The 26518-nt window shown below is 39.4% G+C and overlaps 1 protein-coding gene across 2 annotated transcripts in view; it reads right to left on the reverse strand.

Moving 5' to 3' along the window:
• Positions 1–25684, reverse strand: part of MARCHF1 (membrane associated ring-CH-type finger 1) — a 224141-nt gene extending 198457 nt beyond the window's left edge. For both annotated transcript variants that reach the window (XM_053976543.1, XM_053976542.1), the window contains exon 1: positions 25624–25684. The gene's annotated coding sequence lies outside the window, so the exon portion shown is untranslated. The remainder of the gene's footprint in view (positions 1–25623) is intronic.
• Between the last annotated feature and the right edge of the window lie 834 nt (positions 25685–26518).

Below are 26518 nucleotides of genomic sequence, written 5' to 3' on the forward strand. Positions count from 1 at the left end.
GAAATGGTATGGAATAAGGGACGGCATTAGGTCTGCCTGGGATGGAATTAGTTTTTTTCAGGGCAGCCCTTATGGTGTTCTGGTTTTTCTTTGTGACTGAAATGGTGTTGGTAACACACCAGTGTTCCACCTATTGCTGAACTGTGCCAGTACAGTCAGTCAGCCAAGGGTAAGCTAGAGGCTGAGCGAGGACACGAGTAGGACAGCTGTCACATGCAGACCATATCATATGAAGTCATGCTCAGATATAAAAGCTCAGGCGAAGGAGGAAAGAGGGGGAACAATCATGGTTATGGCACTCACAAAGCATGCAGAGACCCTGCTTCCCAGGAAGCAGTTGGACACCTGCCCGACTACACAAATTAGTCAATTATTTTTTTAATTTTTATTTTGCCTTGTGTAAGTGTCATGCTTTTGCTTTTCCTGTTAAACTATCACTATCTCATCTTTCTATTTCCTCCCACAGAAGATGGGAGTGAACAAGATGCTGGGGTAGAGTTTGGTTGTTGGATGCCCTTCAACTTGAATGATTCCATGGTATTTCTTCTTATGTGTTTCTCATATATACTACAGGTGTCAAAAAACTTCATAATGCTGTGAGAAAGAAGCTGTTAAATTTTTGGACTGTCCCATATTTTCTCAAGGTTTGTTTCGCTTCTTTTGGGTTTTTTTTATGTGAAACTATGACATATTCATAGTGAAAACTATGACAAATTCAGTATTGGCTAATATCCCAGGAGAGCCACAGATCAACTGCTAGAAGTCAAGAATAATCTATACATTTATCTTCCTATCTCTTCCATCAATATTCACTCAAAAGTGAAAGAGAGAAACAGTCCTTAGGAAGATGGAGCAAAACTGAGAATAATGATTAGATGACACACCATACCCCAAGTTTCTACGTGGGTATGTGTGAATTCTGACATATTTAAAAAATTTAAAGCATTTTTACTGTTGTGGGAGTTCATGGAAGATAGCTGAGCAACTGTTGTAAAATAAAAACTGAAATAAAAAAAGTTGTCAGATGCATTGGATTTGTTATGCTCCCAAGGAAGAAAAAAAGCTCAAGGCAAGTAATTGAAGAATAAGCCATTAAGATAAATCACAAGGTTTGATGGTTAAGATGAAGGGATTTTTTTTTTTTTTGTTTAGATTGGGAGAATTGTGGTGACTCTTTTCCCCTATTAGTTATTTACAGCCAACCACCCATTTTATCTCATGCAGGGGTGAAAACAAGGGTGTACAGTGTCTCATTGGCTCTAAAAAGCCTAATGAGCTGTTACAAATGCCTCAGACAGTTTTCTCAGACCTAGAATAGGATGTGTGAAAACTAAAAAAAAACTTTAACAAGCATGTTTATTTTACAGAGTTTGACAGACATGCTGCATTCACATTTGTGAGCTGCAGAAGGTTTGAAAGAATAGGCAGCAATGGACAACACAGGTACATTTACTTAATTTAAAACATTCTCCAGACAGGCTTTTGGGGGCTCTTGGATTATAAAACTTCTTTTCAACAGACCACCATATATTATCAACATTATGATCTAATTTTATAGCAGGAAAATGCTGCTTATCAATACCTGACAGCCTTGCTCACAGACATCTGCAGAAAATCAAATGCTTGCAGATTTGCATTGCCACATGTGGCTTTTAAGACGAATCACAAATAGAAATTCAGAAAAAAATTTACCTGCATCAATAAAGTGGGTCCTTTTTTCATTATTGTTGATACTGCTATTATTAGATTTGCTCTTCTGGACAAAACACTTGACAAAACCAACCTAAGCTTTGTCTGCTTGATACAGAAAAATGAAACATGAATTAAAAATCCTAAATTCCATTAATGATAATATCTACCAGGACCCAGTTAACAGATGCCAAGGTATGTTAGTCAGAATGAATGTGACAAATGAGTTATATTACAATGGATTACATATGGTATTCAGCTTTTCAAATTAAAAAGTGTACTGTGACACCATCAGGTTATTTTTATAGAGGGCAGTTGGAGTAGGTTATATTCCTGACTATGAAATCTAAAATAAGCAAAGTAAGAATGGGTCACCTTAAGAATTAACATGTTTAAAGAGAAATATAATGCATGAAAAGAAAATTACTGTGCTCTAGACACTAGTGTGCTCTAGATTGTGATATCAATCCATGTTCTCCCTTACTTTAGCATTTTGATCAGGTTTTTTTGAGTTTATGCACTGATATAAACTGTAAATATTATGTAACAGCTCCCTCTTGATTTTGTATTTGTCATAATACTGAAGGGAAAAACTTTTAATAACCTCTTTAAGTTTTACTTCTTTTTTTATAGGGAGTTATACATGGTTGGTTGTGTTCCGTTTGAGGGATGGGGCTTGTGGGAATTTTTGGGTTGTTTTTTTGTTTGCTTGTTGTTTGGGCTTTTCTGGTTGTTCTTTTTATTGACTCAGCAAGACCAGGAAAAGGAGGAACAGGAAAGGAAAAGGAGGAAGTAAAATTCAATGAACCAACAGGTGAGAGTCTGTACATCACCTGTCACAGTGAAATGACGACCCTGTGCCAATAAAAGACTTGTGCCTCAGAAAAAGACACACAAATAGAGATGGATGCAAGAGTAAGCAGTAATGTGTTGGACAGGTTTAGTGATGTGACTTTGTTCTCCTACATAGCTCAGAACTTGAGTTCACTCACACTTTTTGTCAAGTCTTTCAAAATGGCTCAAATTTGCTGCCCTACTTAGAAAAAAAACAAACCCAAACCCTACCACACCTGTCCCGGCAACAAATAGTTTCTGAAAAAGACAATTATAGACTTTATTTCATTAGTAGGTGGTTCTAGCAATGCTCATGACAGAGATCAAATTAAATTCTCAACTAGTATATGACTTGAGCCCTCAAAATCCTTAACTCCTTCAGCAACTATTGAGATTTGGTTAAATACGGAGGTCTATTAATGAACATCACAGATGAGCAGGCATTCTCTGCCATTTCCACTATCCAGATGTGCTTAAGTAGTACACAATAAACCATTCATAAATAGATTTAACTAAGAAAAAAAAAAGGGGGGAATGCTTTTTTCCTAAAAAAAGAAAAAATAGGGACTCCCTTTCCCTAAAAGAAACCCTTTAATTTTTACTTTTTCAGCCCCTCCAATTTCACATGTGTGCTTTGTGAGAATACTCCATTAAGACTGAAGAGTTCTTCCTTCCTAGACTGATCTTCCTAGTTATACAAAGACCAAAATACACCAACCATTTGTAGATGAAGGGCTGTAATTTCTGCATGTCAGATATAATAACAGAGTCTAGAGATTCACTACCTTTTCTCTCATTAATGAGCAAACTCTCAGAAAGCCAAAACCACAGAAAAGCAAGATAATGTAATAGGCATTTCAATTATTCAGGCAACTACACAGGGTCATTTTCCATGAAAGATTTCAGGAACCAAAATTTATTTTTAACATTAAGTTAGGTACATATTAAAAGTCATGCTCTCTTCTCTTTTTCTATCATGCCTTTTAAAAGGTAATGGGAAATACGACAGAAATAATAAAAAAAGGAAAACAAAATATTTCCAACTTTCACCTTGTCTAGCCTTCTTTCGTGCTTCTCTTCGGAGACTCCCTGCAGCCATCAAAGATTTTTCAAAATATACCTCTTTCTTCTCTGGACTAAGCATGCCATCCAGATGTATGCTTTAGAACAGACTCACTACTTGGAAGGATTCACTGGGATACACAAAACATTCCTAAGCAAAGAGTTTGGATGTTTTTAGAGAGTAAGCCTGTTTTAGCTTTCATATTAGTTCTTATGTCAAATCTGGGAGTAAGGGAGTAGATAGGGGTGAATGTGTCAAAATATAAACCTCCAGATTTCATTCAGCCCAACCAATTAATTAAAATACCAGTAAAAAAGGCACAACAAAATGGAAGAGCTTTCTATGAAGGTGAAAAAGAGACAGTTAAGTTCCACACTCCAGTTTCATTTCTAAATATTTCACGTGAAAATGTGTGAAGTCAGAAAAACTTTACTTAAGTGGAACTAAACAAAGATGACACTGTCTTCTCTTGCCACAAGGAAAAGGTTCAAGCAGAACTATTTCTAGGCTAACTCTTAAAATAAGGAAGCACACCAGTGTCCTAGTGGCAGCCCAAATCAGTGGGAGGGGGCATGGCCAAGACACTGTGTAATTCAATGCCATCTTATGTTATGGCAAGGGGCAAGGGAAAGGGAAGACGGAGGGTTTCTACCAGGAGCAAGCACGGTGCAGTGTCGCCAAAAAGATTTCAGCTGCCAGTGAGGTGAGCCTCTGGTCACATAAAACATGTTCACCAAAACATGACCTTACATGACCACAGCTGGCAGCACCCCACCCCAACCACTCCACCTACCACGCTTGCTTCCAACTGGAATCCATGCCTTTCCTTCCCTTTCCCCACCCCTAACTACAAATGTAGGATAGTATCAAATAACACAATGTTTTGGCCATGCCCACTCCCAGTGATCTGGATGACAACTAGGACAAAAACATACAAATATGACAATAGGGGCACAAGATGGCAAGAGTTTGCATGATGGGAGAACTTCATATCCCACTCTGCAGCTAAAAGCTCTCTCTCTTCTCAATGGAATTTGCATGTCAAAAATGTCTCAATGAGAAACCAAAACCACAGAAATTCAGACATTTTCACGGTCAGGCATTTATGAGCATCATTACAGGATATTTCTTAAGACAATAATTAAGTGATGTAGGGAAGGTACTTTTATTTGCATGAGATCCTTCAGGAACAAGTAAGGAAATGTACTACACAGTACTTTGGGAAAGAATTAGAAGAGGACAGGTCTTGTTATCCTATCCTTTATAGGTGGCTGCAATAAAGACTTCATAATCAAGGCTTCTATATTGATTTTAAATTAATGTAGAAAATATCAAGATTGCCCATTCTCCTACAAGCATTCAACTGGCTTCTTTGGAAGTAAGGAATTTGACACCACAGAAAAACAAACCAGATTATATCTTCATTGGGCCCTTAATAGCCCAAACATAGTGTTTGAAAACTATAGATTCATTATATTTATGTGAACACTAAGCCATGTACAAGTAACCGTTCAAAAAAGACTCTTTACACTGAAGTATAAAGAACCTTTGGAATGTATCAAAAAGGAGAAAGGAAGCCAATTCACATGATAGATTTTAAGAGTAGGAGAGCTAGTAAATGCCAGTGAACAAAATCTCATTGTAGATAGAGCTTTCTTCATTCATTCAAGTACAATTCAACACTTACAGAGTATAATTATAGGAATTCTCTCACTTTGGATTAGAAATGCGCAGATGCACAAGCAAACATATTTTTATGCAAGATGCTTTCCTGCATCATGCACCTAAAAAAAAAAAAAGAAGACTGTAGGATCTGAAGACTTTCCTTTATTCTTTGATCCTAAAAGAAGTTTTTCTGCAACCATCAAAGAAATACTATATAATTATAAGTGCAGGACAATACAATGAGAAAACAAAACAAAACAAAAGAATCCATAGATATTCCCTATCTCGATTGCTACAAATAACATTTCCTTAGACCATCTGTTCCTCTTTAGGTATAAAAGCTTCTAAAACAGATTAGGATATTAAACAATCATCCTACAGAAAAGTTTCCTGTTGCTAAGAAACAGGAAGTAAAATCATATAGCCAAGGTCAGCTATTACTGAATTGATTCAGGCTGATAACATTTTTGACCCAAATTGACATATTTCCTAAGGAATCAAATACACTGTTTGTTTAGGCTGGACTGTTTCCATATTGTGCTTAGATTTTTTACATTTGCATGGAGATGATGAGTAAAAGTATAATGGTGTTCAGTGAACAGTGACAGCAATGCTGCTTTGGTTAGGCAAATCAGCAGGGAATTAAGAGTACATGTTCTTGAGGAGTTCAAAAATTCATCACATTTTGTATAACCTTTCATTTCTGACAGCTTTTTCATTACACAGACTTTAGTTCTAGGTTTAAATCAAAGGTCAAGGCTTCTAACAGACCACTTCTTCCAAGAGGCAAATTAAAGACAAGAGTTTCACTTCTACAAGCATGAAATAAGGCATTATTCTCTTGCTACTCCCAGCTCATTGATTCAGCTGCACTCCCCCTTAAATATTAAGAAATCCAAACCATCTCTATACTGTATGGCCTCCAGTTGTGTAACTTCAAAAAGAACACACAGAACAAGCCACAGGTTTGCTACATAAACATGGAGGAAAAGAAATCTTAAACACTGAGTAACCCAGTATCATTATCTATGAAGTTTAATGAATTATGATTTTTTGTTTTCCAAAAAGCCAAAATAAGACATCATCATTATTTTAAAGACTTCAAAGAGAACAAGATAAGGGAATTTTGGAGGTTTGTTTTAAAAGTAATGTTCTTCCCTAGCAAAGATGTAGAGACACATGGAAGCAATCAGGAACTTTGCTGCTTCTCCTTATACTCTCCCTACAGGTGTGCATAGTTCTCATCAAGTAGCACATCCAAGAATTCCACCCCCCCCTTCACTCTAGGGAGGTAATTACACTACATACAAGGCCCTGGAAAACAACATGGTTCCAGGCACAAAAAGTACTGTGTTACAGTCTACTAACATTAAAAAAAGATCCAAACCGAACATGTAAACTGCAATACATCCTACAAATAACCTAAATAAAACTGCTAGGCAGTTAAGCCAGTCTGTTCCCTACGCAGTGTTTCCCACTGGTTTGCTGTGTACTCTCCAACATACACTGACTACAACGCGTGTTCAAGCACAGAACTACAAATGTTTATCTTGATGCCTACATTTCTCAGTCTGAAAAGGCAGTTCCCAAAATTATAGCACATACCACACTTGTGGCTCTTGCAAAATACCTCTTGCTTACCAAGCTTGTACCTGGCATAACTGCCTGAACTCTATAAAAATAGTTTCCTCTTGCTGCCTCCTATTTTTTCTCTGTATTTTCTACTTATTATCTCCCCTGAAGGTAACAGCAGTGATAACATGCCTTTTAAGAAAAAAGGGAACCCGACAGTGACAATGCCACACATCAGTGCTGAAATAGCCAAGGATAAAAAAAGGTCAAACTGCCTCCTGCACTCCCAAGGTTTCCTAATGACATCAAAAGATGCTGGTATCTTTAGAGATCCTGTATACACATACAAAAATACTTGTATTAAAATTATTTTTTATTAATTTACTATTATTGATAATGTTGAGATATATGTATGTGGAAAAAATATTTATATTAAAAAGAAATTGTCTAAGTAATACATGAAGTTTAGTAATAAACACTGTCCAGTCTTTTTCCTTCCCCTCTGACCCATTCTTCATTTATGGTTTAAATTTTAGCACTCCGGTGATACAGAATTTCTAAACTGTTCAAGATGTTTCTTCCTTCGACACCTTCTAACGCTACCAACAGTTCTCACTTTGACAATGAAATTGAAGGCTGCTCCAGTCTATAACTGGACTCATGGTTTCATGTCAGCATGAAACTGGTAATAGGGGAAGTTATCGCAGCAAAAATCTACATCAGATCTTATAAAAGGGGAAAGTATTAATTTAAAAATATCCCACTCGTGCTCACCCTTCCAGAGATTTCATTCACTCCCAATCCCAAACTCACCTACACACAAGCAACAAATCTGTCCAAGTGGTCTTGCCAGGATCACCTGTATGTCACAAAAAGGACAAGAGGCACCAGCTACCAAGTCCTCAGTATTGGAGGACTGCCTTTCTTCTATTGGACTTTCTAGGTTTCTTCTCAACTGGTAACAATAAGCTACAGACCTACATAGCTTCTAGGAGCCATTGTGGGGTGGTCCTCCACACCAGAACCTCGCTTATCTCAGTCTCCGTAAATCTTAAGCCAGGCTGTTTTCCTTAATTTGTCGGGCAGGTAGGAAAAGTAGTAGCACACATAATACGTTTTCACTGACAAATTATCAGCTCTTTGAGACAGCAGGCATCCTTGGTGCTGGCGTAAGCATTGCTCAATCTTACTCCTGACAATGGTGTCCTCTGAGCTGCATGTTTTAAGAGCTAATCTTCATTATCACAGGCTTTTCTTTTAACCCTTCTGTTGTTTCTGGTGGTTAAAGACACCATTTCTACTTCATTCATACCAACCCTAATATTTCTATTACAGCTCTCTAGAAAAGATTAACAAAGTTAAGCCAAGTCATCACAAATGGCCGCAATTGTCATTCCTGGAAATCACAGCAAAGAAGCCAAAAGCTGATGAGTATCAAAAGATCTGGACAACACTCTCAGGTGCATGGTGTGATTCTTGGGGGTGTCTTGCGCAGCTTTGTTTAAATTCTGTTTTCTAAATGTCCATCTGCAAAGACCATTCCCCATTATCCAGTAAATCACAGGTTTTAGTCTTTCATAATGACAAGGTACCAAACGGGAAGGTTTCCAAGGGATAATTAAATACCAACATACAGCATCTTTATGGATAACAGCTTACATTTTTTTTCATAAAGGAAAATTTTTCTTCATAATACTTTTACTTCCTGCCTTTACAGCATTTGTCTCCTCTGTCTTGATTTTGGCCATGGACCAGAGAGCACATCATGTGCTCAGAACTTTCCACAACACCAATACAGATATGCAGCTATAGAATTCTCTTCCATAAAGAAAATGGTTTTGGCATCTGTGCAACAACTCTTTTATCAACTGCACATATTCCAACAGCTAAGAAGCTTCACAATTAATGCTTTCCACTGAGAACTCAAGTTCTCAACAAATATAATTCTCTACTATACGATACATAAACTAACAAAATTAGGAAAGATGACCCACTATGAAGGAAGATGTTCTCTAAGCCAAAGTAACTGGAGAAAGATTAAATAGAAAATGAAGGCACAAGTAGGTACATCTCAATGAACATCAAATTGATTCCAAAATCCTCTCATAAGCAAATACATGCTGATGTGCAGAAAGTGGATTAGACCACTTCTAGTTAGGCCTTTCAAAAAAATTTTAAGTTAACCATTTGTAATTACCTTCTTTACAAGGTATGGTGTCAATCAAACTATTTCCAACCTAAACATAAAACTATTCAAGGCATTCTTTTTGTTACAGAACATTCCCTAAAGGGGAATCAAGCAGTATTTCCAGGCAGAAATGCCCACAACTGCCAAATCTTTTGCGACCTGAAATAGCCTCTGTTATTTCCAAGTATTTGCAGTACCTGGCAGTTCTGAAATCCTTATAACATTTGTCACAGGACAAAACACAAAGCCCAAGCTTAAAATGTGGACTGAAAGCCAGAGAAAATGGCTTGATTTCTAACAGTCTGATTATTATGCCAAAAATAAGCGGTCACTTAGTTCAACTTTAACACTGTCAAAACCAAATCCTGCTTAACATTGTAATAATGAGAGCTGTGGCAGAATATTCACTTTCTAGCATCCCAAAGTTCAAGATAGGAAACATTCAAATCATGTCCTGTAAGAAGCGTGGTGCTTGTGCCTGTTTATTCCAGACTCAAAGCTGACATAGATGCTTGTCTGGTGAGGATGCTACATTTCTCCACCAAGAGGAGTAACCACTTATAGCACCAACTGAGACTTGTACCCTCCTATGGAGCATGACACCCTTGCCCCAGTTTGTTACCTGCTATCCTATAATTTCTGTTGCACATGGTACTGATACAGTAGCTGTTTGACAGAAGGGATAACTGTCACCTAATTGAAAAAAAATGGAAAACATGGTCTTTGTTGCTTCAGCATTAAAAAAAAAATAAATAATCCACCATGAAGTTATTTTACATTTCTTGCCTATGAGAAAGACCAACCCTCCCAGGACTAGTTGAGAACAACTACTTTCATTTCACCAAGGAAAGAAAAAATTATGTTCATGTTCACCAATGTGACTAGTACAAATGAAGATAATTTGTAGGTTTATTTGTAATCCCACACCTACTGCTTAACAGTAGATTTCTCAAGGGTGTCTATCTGGATATTTAATTCTTTGGATTCATTCAACTCATATGACTATTCAGATTTTGAGGGCCCTCTGCAGTCTTCTCCTCATTGGCTGTGTGTCTGAGCAGTTCAACTTACAAAGAAATAGGTATGTGCTGTGGGAAAGCTGTAGAAACAGCATTCACTTCTAACTCCAGGTACCTCATCTCATCTCATTCCAGACACAAGCACAGAGGATAGGCTCTGCCACTGTCACAGACTGAACAAACTTGATAACCATTTAAAATGAAAAAAATGGAAGTGTAGCAACTGTGTTTGACAAGGAACCCTCACCCCTGCAAGGCAAATGTTGCATTTAATTGCTATCTGATTTTATACTTGAAAGATGCATCTTTTTCACTCAGATAAAGTCCTTGCTGGAACAGATATAGTCAAAAATATTTTGATACGCCTGTCTACTCCTAGATTTCTACAGCTGGGAGAAAAATTCCAGCAGTTAAACCAGTGATATTTCTGATCACAGCAATAGCTGAGGTTTACTTCAGTTTAGCACATGCCTCTCCATTACACAAAAGACATCTGCATAGACAAGTACACACAAACTGCTACAGAACCATCACTAGCTGTGTTTCATCTAATCAGGCCTGTGAAAAATAACCAACAAATTACTGTAAGTCATGCTTACAGTAACAGAGCATTATATAGCTTCTGGACTTAAGGCAGAGCACAGACAGCTCTGAACACAGGGAGGAGGACAATGTGTTAAACTAGCCAGGTATTAAAATAAGGTAGAGATCTGAAAGATGTGACCTTGTTAAGAGAATGCACTCTTGGATGTTAAACTATAATCTGCATTTCTTCACTGGTTTCTGTTCCTCTTTCTTCTCCTCCCTACCTCCATTCTTCTTTTTTCTCTGCAAGCCTTATGATTCGTCAAGTTTTTCTAGGGGTTGTTTGTTGTTTGGTTGAGAGTTTTTTAAGTCCTAGAAGAATTAACAGGATGAGAAAACAGCTTTCTGGGAGCTCTACCCAGGATGTTTCCTTGGCCATGAATAACTAACTGGTTTTGAAAACAGCATTGCTCTATTTCAGTTGCTGAGCAGGTGGTCCGTTAAATCTTAAAAGTTATGTCTGTTAGTTAAGTGTTCATGTAAATATTTCATTAAGCTTCCTGGCTTATAATAAGCATCACTTAACACTATTTTATGCAACACACGCTGCAGAAATCATCCTACCAAGGGGAGAAAAAAGATGCATGAGATGCAAAGAATAATTGCAGTTGGCGGGGGGGTGGCAATATCAAAGGGAAAAAAGAACATGAATTCTAAATTAAATGTGCCTGATTAGGGAAGATACATCTTGTTTCATCTCATAGCCTAGGCAAATTAGCTCACATTATCCCTATATTCTCTTTCTTATACTCTCATTCAATTATTTTCAAAAATCTTCCCTAAAAAAAATTACTTTATAAGTAGCTTAAGAAAGTCCAGGATATGTTTTTCCACAACACCTTACCATAAATTAATTTATTTCTATAACATATTTCGTCATCACAAAAAATTATTAATCTCTTTGCGTTGCAAAGCAATGAAGATAAAAGGCCTTAACCATAAGCAACTTTTAGCTGTTGAGATGTTAACAGTCACTCCATTTGAATTTTTGTGAAGCTGAGGGATCCCATCAAGTTCACTGCTCCTCTCCTAGAATACTACCACTTAAACACTACCAGAAGTTGCCTGCTTTCTCTGTCAATTTTGCAAGCCATCATGTTTTATTTCCTGGCATTCCCCCCTTGGCAAGTGATTTAAATCATCCCTAGATGCAAATAACACACAGGATATTAATTATACTTTGAACAGCATTTTTAATCCCATTTTTATATTTTAGCATTCAGAAAGGAAACCTTTCCCTCGGAATTTTAATGATCATTTAAGGAGACATTCTAAGATGTCTCTTATTTTATTTGTTCCTTCATGAAACACAGAAATTATCCTATTATTAGCCTAAAAGCAACATGGCCTGTCACAATTCTTACTAGTTTGTCAGCACAGAAGAGTGTAATTCACTGGTCTTGCAATAACAAAGTTTTCTACACTTCAATGGTATTATTGTAGAGATGGTGAAGCAAAAAGCTGTAATTTAGAGATCCAAAATAGGCTTCAATTCTTATTTAACTAAAGGTGAAATGGAAAAGTAATATTTGGCAAAAAAAAAAATCTGTTTTTCCGTTTCCAGTGAAGCATCTGCATTCTCTCTGTGCATTGAAAGTAATGCAGCAAGAACTGTGACTTTGTGCAATTCCTGGCTTGCACAAGGAATTGCAGCCACCTTGAACCATGAAGTACCATTATGGAACTGCACAGCCCACACAGCAGTAAAGCATGGACAAACTTCCAGCTCTGGGATGACTGTTACAAGGGAACAACAGCAAAACTCGTACAGCTGCAGTCCTACACAGACCACAAAAGCACAGAGTAAAGCAGAAAGGGAACTGGAGTAAGCTTTGCACTACTCCCCAGCAATATTTAAGTAGGAGGATAGGTCTGAGGCTAAATCGTTATAGGTGAGAACAGAATTCTCTTTTATGAACCTGCTAAACCAAAAGGTACTTATTGTAATATAACATCATTTCCTGAATAATACTGAACGTTACTAAATATAATCAGGATACCTGGCTCAGAAATGTCTCCAGACACTAGCAGATAGAGCTGACACAGTCTCAACAGCAAGCAAGCACTAAAAGGCCTTTAGTGATTGCCAGAAGCAATTATCCAATTCTTCTACAGATTAGATCCCGATTTCCAGATTGGGCAGAAAAGGAGAGAATGACACAACAAAAATATACATCTTCAAACTTAAAAATAAATAAATAAATAAAATCTAAAAAAAATAAAAATATTAATAAAAATAAATAAAATCTAAAAAAAAAAAAAAAGCTCCAGCTTCAAACAGGACCTATGTGGGTAAAGAAGCCATAAGCCATATAAGCCATATATCCAGGGTAATATTTAGCTGCCTAACTACAAAAAACACTTTCCCCCATTGTGTATTCAGCATGCACTATAAAATGAGGTTAGAGCTCTACAGATAAAAATGTCACACAGCTCTGATTTATCCTCAGCACATCAGAATTCTGAGCAATGGTTCTGTGGAAAGAGGACAGAGAAGTATGGAAAAAGGTATTATATGCAGCTGTAATACATACTCACAGACACCAAAGAATCCTGCAGAATAACTGGGGTCTGCTGTAATAGCCAAAGTGGGGAACTGTGCCAAGGTGTTACTACCCGTGATCAAGAACTCAAATCAATTGGACATTTTGTCTACACTGCTGTCACACTAGCAGCTTGACCTGGCTTCAGTTGGGCACTCTTGCCTGTCTGCCTTAACATCTCAAATCACAGAAACAGTGTTGTTCTTCTTAACTAGCTCCTTCTCATCCTCTCTCATTAGTATCCTCATCCGAATCACATCCTACAGATTAATTCTTATTTTAGCTTTTAGCACGTCACTTTTCTAGCCTAGACTCTGAATATTACCTCTCCATTGTACAATCTGACTTCTCAGGTTTCAAGCATTCATCTCTTCAGGTTTGTTCCCTTCCAGATCATTTTCTCCTCTTTGTTTTGCTTCCTCAGGACTTTTACTTCTAAGCAGCTTTCTCTCCCAGAGCTCCTGGGCAGCCAGCAGTGTCAGTTTGCCTGTTCACATCCTCATCTCCCACAGCCTGAATGACTCACATTTGTGATTTCAGAGTAATCCTCTTCTGGCCCAGCCATTAAATGTTACAGAAGCTTCAGTCAATAAAGTCTAGGTCTTCCTAGCACAAAAACAGGTGTTTTTGAGGTCTACTATTTTCCACAAGCAAATAAATCTTCTGAGGAACGGGAGAAAATCGTTCCTTGGACAAGAATCAATCTATTTTATTTCAAGGCCCCTACACAGAAGTATCAGAGTCTGTGAGTTTGCAAAAGTATTTGACAGTTATCTTCTGTCCGCCAGCTCAGCTCTCTAACCTTGCTGAAACCTTCAAAAATTTCTACTCAAAAGGCTGGCAGACATCACAGAGAGAGTTTAAAGCCCAGTAAAAGTGGAACAATGACCAATGTCATATATCAAGAAGAGGTTACTTTAAATAGATTATTAGAGTAAAAGAAGGTATTCATAATTTATCACATCACACTCCTCAACTATCATTTCAACTATCTATTTCAGAACTTTTATCAAAGAAAACTCCTTTCTAGCTTTTTTAGCTATTTAAAATTTCTACATGCTTAAATCACCTGAATAGAGGAAATGCTGTTATGTTCAAATTGTTTTCACTTTGTTGTAGTTGTTGAAACTGGTTGTTTCTGTTTGAAAAACCTTTCTCCATACCACCATGGAGAGAGACACACACACATGCTGTCAAATAGACTTTTGTGGTATTGGTGCATTCACTTTTTTTGAACATTGTTTTAGGAAAATACTACAGAAAATAGTGCCCATGCTCCATGAATTCAGTTTCTTGCTCTGACAGGCATCTCATTATCTTTATGGAACCTTCTTCAGAAATTTCTTAGACATTATTTTAATGCAGTAAGACATGGCTTGATATAAAATTCCTTCAACTGGGAGGTTATTCTGTTGATTAGAAACCCTACTCCAATTTCTGGAATAAATTTATACACATGGTTATCTGCTCTCCTAACAGCATTGTCTTATTCCAGGTAATACTTTCCTTGTGATTATCTCCACACACTTACAGAGTACTTACTCTATGAAATTCATCTTGCCAAAGAAGTCAAGCTTCCAAATAATGACATGGTACAAGTCAAAAAAGGTTGACAGTGTATTTTGTTTCATAAAAACAAAATTTACTTTATTTAGAGTTTAGCAAAGAAAACAGCTATATAAGAACAGCTGAGGCAAAGGGGCCTTTGATTTGTCACATTTCCTTATAGTACCACTCTCCTTGATAAACTCCTAATACCTTTTTCTAATATTCTTTTACCATTATGCACAGAAATATCCCTTCCTACAAAAGCAGTTTAGGAACTTGATTAACACTGACGTCAAAACCATAATCCTGCAGTTCCTTGGATTAGTTTTTGCCCCTTTAAAGAAAAAAGCACACTTCCCTGTTAATGCCTAATTAGCTAGACACCTCACTTCACAGCCAATCTGCATTCAAGCTGCATGTTAATTTCTATTTCCATACTTCTATTCCTTTTCCTGTAGGCAACGGGACTCACTTGGTATAAAACATAGCACGCAATTAAGTTTTTAGACAAACCTAGACTTTTAGTGTTTCCCATTCCCACTCTTGGAAACATCTCTGATGAACTTTGTGCTCCTGTCCCCAATATTCTTTGCAGGGTCTAACTCAGCTTGACAGTTTCTCTGTGCAGGGTCCTGTCTTCAGTCCTAAGGCACCAAAAAAATCCAGTGGTAATGATGAACACAATCATTCTTTCATGAATTCAAGTGTATCTTAACGGCAGCTTTTCAGAACACACATATGTTTAATCGTGGTTTAAAAAGAAGTAATTACAGACTATAGTAAAGTACAGACTTTAGAAGTCATCTAAGCTCTGAAAGGCATATACCGAAATGCTGGTGGCAATTCTGGGAAAAAAATTAGTTCTATTCCATTAGGTACCACATCACTACAGGCAATCAAAAGCACTCCCTCAGTTTTTGTTTTGTAACAATTACCATTACCTGGATTCCTCACAGATGTTTAAGTAGTGTTGTAACCTGTGCTGTAGCTTATTGCTACTAACTAGTCCTTTAGCGGAACAATATACCCTTTCAAGTTTTAAAACAAAAATTTAACTTGACTAGATTTCGCAGGTCATACATTATATTTTGCATTCCACAGCATAAAGCCAAATAAGGAGGCAAGAAGCATGAACTTTATAACAATTACATATTTTTCATTCCTACATATTATTTAACAAAGAATCTTCATCACAATTTTACTCTTTGAAATTTCCATAGCAAATAAAGATGGTTTTATACAGTTAAGACTATATGAGAAAAGCTCATTTGCACCCCAACAACGGAGCACAGAGAGACAGTGGCAAGTGAGAAAGCACAAATTATACTTTGCCCATCTTCTTCCAGGCCCACTAGAAGAACAATCAGCCCACTAAGGGGTTCTCTCTGTGAGGTCAGAGGACCACAGGGCTGCAGAATGACACAAATTAGGGGACAGAAAAGTATGGAAAAAGGCACGGACACAAATTAAGGGACTTGAAGGAAGTGAGGGAGGCCCCATCCAGACTCTCCTCAGGGCTGTCCCAAGGAGGACCTCAGTCACACTGCTCAGTTCTGAAACCCATCACAAGTGCTCACAGATGTGAGATGTACTATGGGATGTAAGGGAGGGGCATTTGGGGATTGCACAGGACTTGCTATGAGACCTTTATAGGGAAAACCAAATGCAAGAATGGATTTACAGGATTTGGGAAAGAACAAGCATGAGGTAACGGAGGAGTAAATGGATTAAAAGTTGCATGCGAATGTTTTGGTGGTTGGTTCAACTGCCTGGTTGTGCACTGCCCTGATCAGCTTAGTCTGTCCTATGTGCTTATTAAACCCTTTCCAGCTCTTTTCTGGGTGAGTGGCTCTGCTCACTCTAAATGCATGCACAAGGTGCAGAGTGCAGCAACTTGTGACTGCCAACCACCAGAGAGACTGGGGCGAGTGACTGAAAGTGCCAGCCTGAGCTGGGCCATGGGAACACCTGTCTGCAGTGCAGCATGTGGAGCAGGAGTGGGAGCACATTCATTGTGTCAGTGTACTGGCAGGATGTGTTCTGCCTGGCTGCTGGCTGGAACTGGGAGCGTCACCATTCTCAGCCTGCACAACCGGCCCGATATTTTCCCTTAGAACAAGGGAAGAAAAGAGTTCTGAAAATTTCAACACAGCACATGTTTAAAACAAAATTTTCTTTTCCTGTTCCACACACAGTGATCATCATCCTTCATTCCACATCTCAATTCTATTCATTTTTCCACTCTGGTAATTTCACCCACTTATATTAATCTTCTCTTATCATAAATATTTTCTCTCCACTTCTAACCCATACAATCACAGAGTTTAGCAGCTTGTTTTCCTTTAGTTTGCTTAGATCTTTCTCCATTTCCAAAAACTTTACCTCTGTCTTCCCCTCCACAATTTTTTTTTACTCTTCCTCTTTAAATTTCTCAACCACCCTTTCAGTAGGGATAAAATCTGCCCCTTTCACATTCTGTCACTTCTCTTCAGCATTCTTTCCGCTTGCCAAAACTCCTTCTTTGTAACATTGCCTTCCACTCTCTTTCAAAGCAAAACTCATTTATTTGAAGTCCTCTTGTTCATAGTTAAATAAAACACAGCTATTTTCAAACACTTACAGACTGAACAGGGTTTGCATTAGAATTTTTTCACAGGAGGACAGAATAGAATCAGCAGACTATTACTATGAATGCTGCTCAAAAGGCACAAAAAAAGGGAAAAAAGTTACTCACAAAGCACAAGGGACTGTTCATGTAACAAACTTACCAAGAAAACACTCAGTTTATCTATATCCTGTTTCCTCCTCCCCTCTGTGAGGTTCCAGAAGAACAGAAAATGATAGAATTTAATTTCTCAGGCTTTGCTCTACCTTAAGTTGCCCACCTTACCAACTTCAGCATATCCTTATAAAATTGCAGAGTTGAATTCAGTTCTTCGCTCTAGCAAGAGTTTATCAAAGAGCTTTTATCTTTTTGATGCATTTTTCCTCCAGTGGACAGTCAGTTCCTTCCCCCCAGCTCCACAGAATACTGCATCCCACTGGCTGTGAAGACCAGCATTTGAGAAGCCTGTGGAGGTGGAATTAATTTGGCCTTTTTGCAGGTATGTCATCTTCCAGCCAACCCTTCATATCATCTCTTAGGACTTCCACTAACCAAAGGCACTGATGTTACTGTTTGATTTTTAAGGAGGTACTACACAAACAAGGAAATTTCACAGTAAACATTTTCACTCCTCTAGAGTTATGTTTATCAACTTTATGGAAAAGCATCTGTCTCCACAAAAACCCATCAGCTGGCTCTTTAATGGCCATGTACCCACACAGAGAGCCAGCACAATTTGATACTGTTGTTACATAAATAAATTTTCTACAAGACACTGAAATTATTAGTACTCACCAGAGAAACAACTCAGTAGCATCGGCTGACCTGTGCTTGGCTGCACTTGGCAGACAGACCTTAAAGAGATCACACCACTGTGAGGAGATAGTGGACATCTTTCGAAGTCAGCACTCAGAAGCCGTGCTTTAGGTTTCTCTTCAAAGAAGCAGCACACACCCTCTGAGCCTAAAGCAGCAATGAGGTAAAGTAGCACATTTTTCACCACAGGCCAGGAAAGCAACGTGCCTGCATTCATAGATTACGCGGCAAGGACTGATGCCAGTTTCACGTACTAGAAATGTTGAAGCACAAGGTCTTCCCTTGGGAACCACAATCATCCCTTTCTGATGATGACCCAAGACCAGGGAAGCATAATTAGATTTCATCCTGTTACACACTGCTTTGTGCTAGCATGCAGAACTTTCACTCTTCAGCCTGCCTCTGAGCAAGGGTTTTTCCTTATTTCCTTACTCCAGTCAATGGCTCCCTTTGTATTCAGCCAACCCCAAAAATCAGAGATCTGGAGCTCAGCCCATGTCCTTTTGCTACAGAAAAAGGTACCAACTCACAGTTTCCAGCAATACACCAGGATTAATGCTGCATTCCATGTTATTCTCCCAGTCTCCTTTCATCACATGTCCTACAATGTCTTACATCAAACAAAACTTTGAGCACACAGATTCACAGAATATCCTGAGTTGGAAGGGACCCATAGGGATCAACAAGTCCAATTTCTGTCTCCGCACAGGACACCCCAAGAGTAACACCATGTGCCTAAGAGCCCCGGCAGGCTTGGTGCTGTGACTGATTTTCTGGGAAGCTTATTCCAGTGTCCAACCACCATCTGGGTGAAAAAAATCTTCTCGTAATATCCAACCTAAACCTCCCCGACACAGCTGTAAGCCATTCCTTCAGGTCCTGCCACTGTTCACCAAAGAGAAGAGATCAATGCCTGACCCTCACTCTGCTTCCTATATTGAGGAAGTTTTAGAAAGTACGTAACACATGCACACTCCTGTCCTGGCAGAAGATAGCTCCAAAAGTTCACTTCCCCACTGGCTAGAGATCTTATATTAGTCCCTATTTTGTTACTACTTTATGTCATGCCAAAATTTTGTCCCTTAGGTTAGGTATGTATTTAACTTGGTTCATGTTATATCAGTTTAACCTCTGAACCTATGTATTAATAACTGACTTCCGCTTTGAACTTTTCCTCTATGCTAAACAAGTCCCTTTGTTCCTTAACATCATTGGTACTTTTTTTTTTTTTCCACCTGGAAAAGACTTCAGAGAAGACAACCTTGGGGAAGGGAGAGAGAAACCTATCTTCTATGAGACCCACAGTCATCAAGCCATCACAGCGTAAACTACACTCCATACTCCATGGAGGCCAAAGAAGCTCCTCCCATGACAGCAAAGATGGCCTGGCCTGGCCTCCCCTCATTGTGCTTTTGTTTGGAATGACTTCTCTGCTTTAGAGACCTAACAGGCAGAAACTGGAAAACTGGGATTAGCAAGCTACTGATGTCAAAAACATTTTCACTCAATAAGCCAGCATAACCAAAATAACTCTGACAAGCACAAAAGCTGCCCCCTGCATTTCCTCACTGGCAGACCTAACTATACAATGCCACAATGATTACATTTCTACAGGTTCTTGAAGAACTTGGTGCCGTTTCCCTTCTCCAGCAAGTCCCCCCCTAGAGCTGTGCAACACAGCGTGAAATAAAAAAAATAATGTAATACAAGGGAGGAGTTAATTGTAATACTTCTAAAGATGTGAAAAAATAGAGAAACTGTTCCTATAAGAAAAACAGAAATCCTTACAGGAAATCAGTCAGTGACCATTACCTTGTTTAAAGAACTTCATTTTGCAATGAAGATAAATAGGCAAGGACAAATGTTGTTCCAAATTGCAAACGAAACAAGCCTCTGGTTTTCAGACTGGGACACTCTCTTGCTGAATAGCTTAGAAGTAATTAAACTTCTCAGTGTTCTAAAGTAGTTTTTGAAGTACACTGCCCACTATTTTGATACAATCAAATTGAACATAACATTTTTTTGCAGACACCACATTCGACATTTAATTTTGTCTACCTGAAAGACAACTTGGAGGTACAAATGGACCAAACTTGGATTTCAGTTGCTGGTGGGAAACTGTAGAAACATTCCCAGTACATCATACCCTTCTTGACCTTCCAGACTTCAGTTATATATTTTATTCTACTGAAATCTGAGAGTTTGGACTACCATTCTTTGTCAACAAAGCACAACCATGCTGCTACCAATGGAACAAAGTCAACTTGGTATCATGCAGTTTGCCTTTGCAAAAATGAACTCTGCTGTGACTAAGATGAAGTTCTACCTCACCCCAAAGCATAAAGGGTTCAGCCAAGCCAGTACAGCCTAACAGCTAACAAGCTGAGGTTTCCCACTGTGCTGTACTTCCCACCACTTCCCCAAAGCAGGCATGCTCTCATGCCAGAGAGACAGGTATGGGTCAGTTCTGGAAGTCATTCTTGTGAAGAAATCTGGTAATGGACAAGCAAACTTAACGGGGCAAAATCCAGGCAGGAACACTAGAACTCCTCCTAACCACAAGGTACTAGGAAAGCTTTTAACACCTTGAAAACCCACTCCTCATGAAAAAGCATTCATTTTATAAGATTATAAAAGAGCCAAAAATATATTATCATCTTCACTGCAAAATTAGAAACTTTGTTTTCTAATAGTCATCTAGTCTGAAATTAACTTTATAGCCATCCACAGCTCAGCATTGTGAAAGCCTCTCACAATACAGTACAAGACCTATCTTGTACACCTGTCCTAAAACCAACAGGACAGCACTGTGGCAATACAGTCACTCAAAGCACCTTTAGTGCCTCTGCATCCCAAAAATCATTCCATGGAAGAAAAGTTATAAGCCATATGGAAATACCCAACGGAGCAGTGAAATTACACTGAATAATGCAATATTATCAAACTCCCTACTGTTTCTAAATCATGAAACTCCAATCTATGAGATTTAAGTTTTAGTGCATGCCTGGTTGTCAATGAATTGGGGGGGGGGGAAGGCATTGAACCACCAAAATGGCACAGAAAACAACTTAAAGTTAGCTTACTACTCATTATTGCTTTAACTGTATCATTAAGTCTACTTTTTAAATAGGTGTTTATCCCTCTTTCCTGAAGAATCTGATATAAATTGCTGTAATATCACACACTTGCCTGGAACAAAATCCCCTTTTCAATTACCAGTGAATTGGAAAAATACCACCCAGCAGAAGAGAGATCTTTTTTCTGGCCTGTGATCACTCTGTTCACTTCAAAGAAATGCACCTCATTAACCCTGATAATTAACAAGGTTATTCTCATCACATTAAAGGTTTAAGTTCCTCTATTAAGTCATTATTTGAATTTGCACTGCTATTAAGATGATGAGACTATTCTGGATTTAATTTCATATAACAAGATGCTTCTCTTTACAGATCCTAACTTTTTTTTCAAGTCAAAGCATATAATTTCATTGTCTTGTATGCTACACTGAATCATAGAATGAGTTAGGTTGGAAGAGACATGGATCCTCTAGTTCCAATCCCATGCCATGGGCAGGGGACAACTACCACATCTACTGGATTAAGAAATGTATTGCACACATACAAAACCATTCCAAACAAAATCAAAACTGAAAAAAATAGAAGGGGTAAGGCAGCAATGCAAATAGGCAGCAAAAACAGCAAACAGGCATCTGGCAGCAGCATGGCTGCGGCAGCAGAAACCAGAGAGAACTGAAAAGGAAGAAGAGGACCAAAATTACAAGGAGATGCATACGGCCTGGGAAAAGACTACCAGCAGATGCATCTACTCCTAGCTGGACCATTCCAGTAAGACTCCACAGACTAAAGACACACTTCCAATTTCCATGATGACCCTCACCACGGCAGAGGGTTTTAAACTAGATGATCCATAAGATCCCTTCTGACCCAAATCATTCCATGATTCCATACTTCCATGTAACAATATATGTTTGGGGCATTTTGCTCTTAGGTCCTATGGACAACTGTCTAGCCAGTAAGGTCTTCTAAATATCTATTAAATGCTTTAAATTTTGCACATAGGTATTCCAAGTATGTAAACTTGCTTCTCCCACAAGAGAAAAGCCAGTTGTCTAAGCCAGACAGTTATTCTGAGAATATTAAAACTGCAGCAGCCACATATCAACATCCCAGATGAAATATAAAAACATAGATGATGGTTTACCTCATTATCCATGCTGGCATCATATTAGTTCATGTGCCCAGTAGTTAACAAACATATAGAAAATCATAGTATGGAAAAATTAGCCACAGTTACTTAGAGATTTGACTACATAGGTTTAAATGGCAGCATACCTGACACCAGAGCAGATGCAGGGCATACCTGCACCTTGAATGCAAATATCTAGTGATGGCCAATTAACACTGTAATAAATGGATTTGATTCGTGCTGAATAAGTTGTACTATTATCAATAATTTGGGAAAATAATTGGACAAGTATATGTGATTAGTGTTATGAAGCAGATGGGTTTCTTCAAGAATACATGGGGAAAGCAGGATGCAGGAGTTGGATTCGGCCTTGGGAATGGAAGAAGTCAGGAACTGACTCCCAAATCAAAATCAACTGAAGTTAGAAGAAAACTCCCAGAGCAGGATCAACCTTGAATATGAATAAAATTGGGACCATTCCAGATAGGGAACCTAAAACAGTGGTCTTACCTATGAAATAATGAGGCTCAATTGGAACATAATTCATCAAGCTCAATGTGCATGCACAACCTGCCAGGTCATTCAGAGGACAGTGAGGAAGACCTTCAGCCTTCCTCCAAGAAGACCCCCAAAGAGACCAGAAGACCCCCTAGCAACAATGGGAGCATGCACAATGCAGTAGAGTGACGTAGATTTCAAGAATTGAAAGTGGGAGGAGATTTACAGGAACTATTGATGAATATGTATTAGCATACAGTATAAAAGCTGTGTTTGGATCCTTTGTCTTTTGTACGGGTGGCAGGGTGCAAAGCCCTTCCTGTACCCCGACTGATCGGTTTTGCTTATGCTGTATCTGAACCACTGCCAAACAACTTTTTGTAACCACTTCAGTATAGCTAATTGTATTATTATTATTTTATACCCCAATTAAAAATTGCTGCTAAATTTCAATCCTGTGATTTATGAAATTGGACATATGGGACCCCATTCATAACAACACCAAAGGTTTTGCAAGGAAGTTTTTTTGCATAGAATTCAATCCCTGTGAAATAATAGTAACAGCAATATCCTTTAAATGTCAGAAAAGACAAGAGAACTTTCTGCCATAACATGAGCATTATCACAGTGCTGACTCGGTCAAATACTGAAAGCAAACAAGTTCATAGAGTTAAAGTCAAGGTCAGCTGTCAGTCTACAGGGGAGTTTCAAGCACTGCGAGTTTGCCCCATTCGTGTGCCTTAAAAGGGTGTCATTCATTTAGCTTTGCATTTTCCAGGACTTCATTTTTTGCACTTTAAAGAACCAATTGCTAAATCCTGTCACAAGTGCTTAGCAGTGTACAACAAACATTAAACTCTTCCCATAAAGAGTGTCAAGAGTGATATGAAATACTCAGAATAAAGATACTGGAAGTCTTATCAGCATAACAACTCCCTCAGGAATTACCAATTTGCAAATCTCTCAAACCCCTAACAGGGTTTTAAAATGTTGTCTAAAATATAGCAGTGTACCCATGTATGAGCCATATATTGCCCCCCTTTTTTCTTTTAAGCCTAATGTAAGTAACTGTTCCTCAGCAGAATGAAGTCTGAAGTATACACATGAGATTAATAGAGAACATAATGGAGGATGATATTTAACCACCATGACAGCTTTATGTAAGTCTGAATAAGACTTTTGGTCAATAATATTAGACTGCAGCACTGTTTTCACCATTACACAAATCGCCAAAGAGAGCCCTGTACATGGTTGGAGCACTGCGAAATCCACCTGAGTGCCCAGAGGTTATCCATTTTATCCACATGTTTGTTAGTTAGCACATTCGAGTTTTCCTTCTCAAATTGCGATTTTCCTATTGAAAGCAATGACCCTTGAGCAACAAACATGTGAGTTTCATTGCCATTAGTCAGTTTACTTCCTCACTCTAATGTAAGATAAACATAATCGTCTCATCCCCCACACTCTAGAGAATCAGGGACAGAACCCCAAACAGAAGTGTTTGTTTTTCAACATGAAGTACAAAGATCTTAAAATTACTCATTTTTTTCCTTTTTTTTTAAACAAACATTGAAAATAACCAGAATGGCTTTGGCATTGCTTTAATCAGTTTAAACTGAAAGACAGGAACTCTAATTAAAATCGGGAACTCTAGCTGTAAGAAACAGCTAATTAGCTCCCAACTTTTTAATGAAGTACTGTGGCAGAGTACATATTAGCTGATCAGTATTAAAAAGGAAATGCTTTGCAAGATAAGCTCATTCTCTCAGGTACTACATCAGTTCGTCTACTTACTTCAGTCCCTGCACTGTCAGAGGGATTTAAGAAAACACACAACAGTAACTATCGGATTTACACATCTCCATACACACTAAGATAAATAAACTTTGCAGTATTTCGAACTGAGAAGGAAAAACACGAGACAGTTCATTACCTTTCTGCTAGGCAATGAAGACAATTTAAATTGCATTAAAGCGTAAGACCGTGTTTCCTTCTTTTCAATTAATTCCTGTCCACAACTTGCAAATACAAGAAAGAAGAAGACGGGAAAGAAGTGAGAGAAGGCATTTGACGCTTGTGCTCTTAAAATGCATGGATAGAGGAAAAGTGAGAACTGCCAGATTTAGAGGAACCTTTTCCAGATAGTCTCAGCAAGATAGGCATGCCGACAGCAGTGGGAACATGAATAACTTCGTTCACATTTCCACAGCTTCTACCGTCGCGTTTTGTAAGGACTGGTGCTTCTATCCACCTTCCCACACACGTAGCATCAACTAAACAAGAAATTACTTAAAACATGATTACAAACAAAGACCAAGTTCGCCTGCGCACGCACGCCAGGGTTTTCTAACCTGGGTTCCCTCTTGTCGCGACATGCCACACTTACTCGGAAATCCCTGATCTTTAAGCGGCATTTAGGGTGGTGCCAAGTGAAGGAGGGTGTGAAATCGCCCCGGAGAGACCGGGGTAGCCGGGGCCGCTGCTGTCCAAGCTCCAGCCCGACGGAGCGGACGGGAACCTTCAGCCGGTGCCCGCACCCGGCACCGGCCGAGGGGACGGCGGCAGCAGCGCCAGCCCGCGGGGGTGCCCTGATGCACTTCTCCCGCGAAAATCCCCAAAACAACAAGAACACCAAAAAAATCAACAAACCAACCAACCAACCGAACAACCAAACCAAATCCGCACTCCTCCCCACCGGAAAAAAAAAGAAATTAAAAAAAAAACAAAAAAAAAAGGCAGCACCCGTCCCCGCCGGGACCCCTCAGGTGCCGAGCCGCCCCCCTCGCTCTCACCAGTGTCCGGGCGAGCCCGGGTGCCGCAGGGAGCCGCCTGCCGGGCCGGCGGGTCCGGCCGCGCCCCCCGCCCCATCCCGCGCCCTCCCGGCGCGGCACCGCCGCCGCGCCACGCCCCCGCCACGCCCCATGACGTCACCCCCGCGGCCCCGCCCCGCCGCGCGGGCAGCGCGGGGCGCGCGGGCGGCGGCGGCGCTGCCCCCCCCCGGAGCCGATCCGGCCGCGGCGGAACCGCAGCGGAGCCGCAGCGTGCGGGGCAGCCGCGCCGTCAGAGCGTGTCACGCCCGAGCATTCGCCCCCTCCCCTCCGCCCCTCTTCCCCGCTTTCTGCTCTCCCGTAAATATCAATTTGTTGCGAGTACAGAAACGGTGCGTGGAATCCCCAGCCGAGGGGAGGCAGGGGGTTTATTTGCAGGTTTATTTCTCCCCGCATTAAAAATCGGAGTGGTCTCCCGGATTCTCCCCTTCCCCTCGGAGAGCTGTGCAGAAATGGCATCTCTCAGCCTTTAGTACAGCACGGAGCACGGGGCGGGGGACGGGAGAGGGCACAGGACAACATGTATCTCCATTGCTTAGAATCCACGTTGTGCCCTGATTCTCATTTCACATTTGAAGATAAGTCTGAGTTTGAATGTCTTAGACAGCTTAACAAACTAAGGTGTTGAGGCAGCATTGCAGAGTGGGATTATCAAAATAAAACAAAATGAAACAATCAGCATAGACCAAATTTCCACAATACATCTGGCTACTTACCTGTCTTGATACAGGCTTCATCACCAGCATAAACCATTCCAGGTTGATTTAAATAATGCCTTAATGAATTAAGAGACAGAAAGAGCAGAAAAAAGGCACACAGATTTTTTTTTTTTTTTCCTTTACTCGTTGTACTCAATCGA

This window comes from Vidua macroura, chromosome 4 (genome assembly GCF_024509145.1).
Source record: "Vidua macroura isolate BioBank_ID:100142 chromosome 4, ASM2450914v1, whole genome shotgun sequence".
Classification (NCBI taxonomy): domain Eukaryota; kingdom Metazoa; phylum Chordata; class Aves; order Passeriformes; family Viduidae; genus Vidua; species Vidua macroura.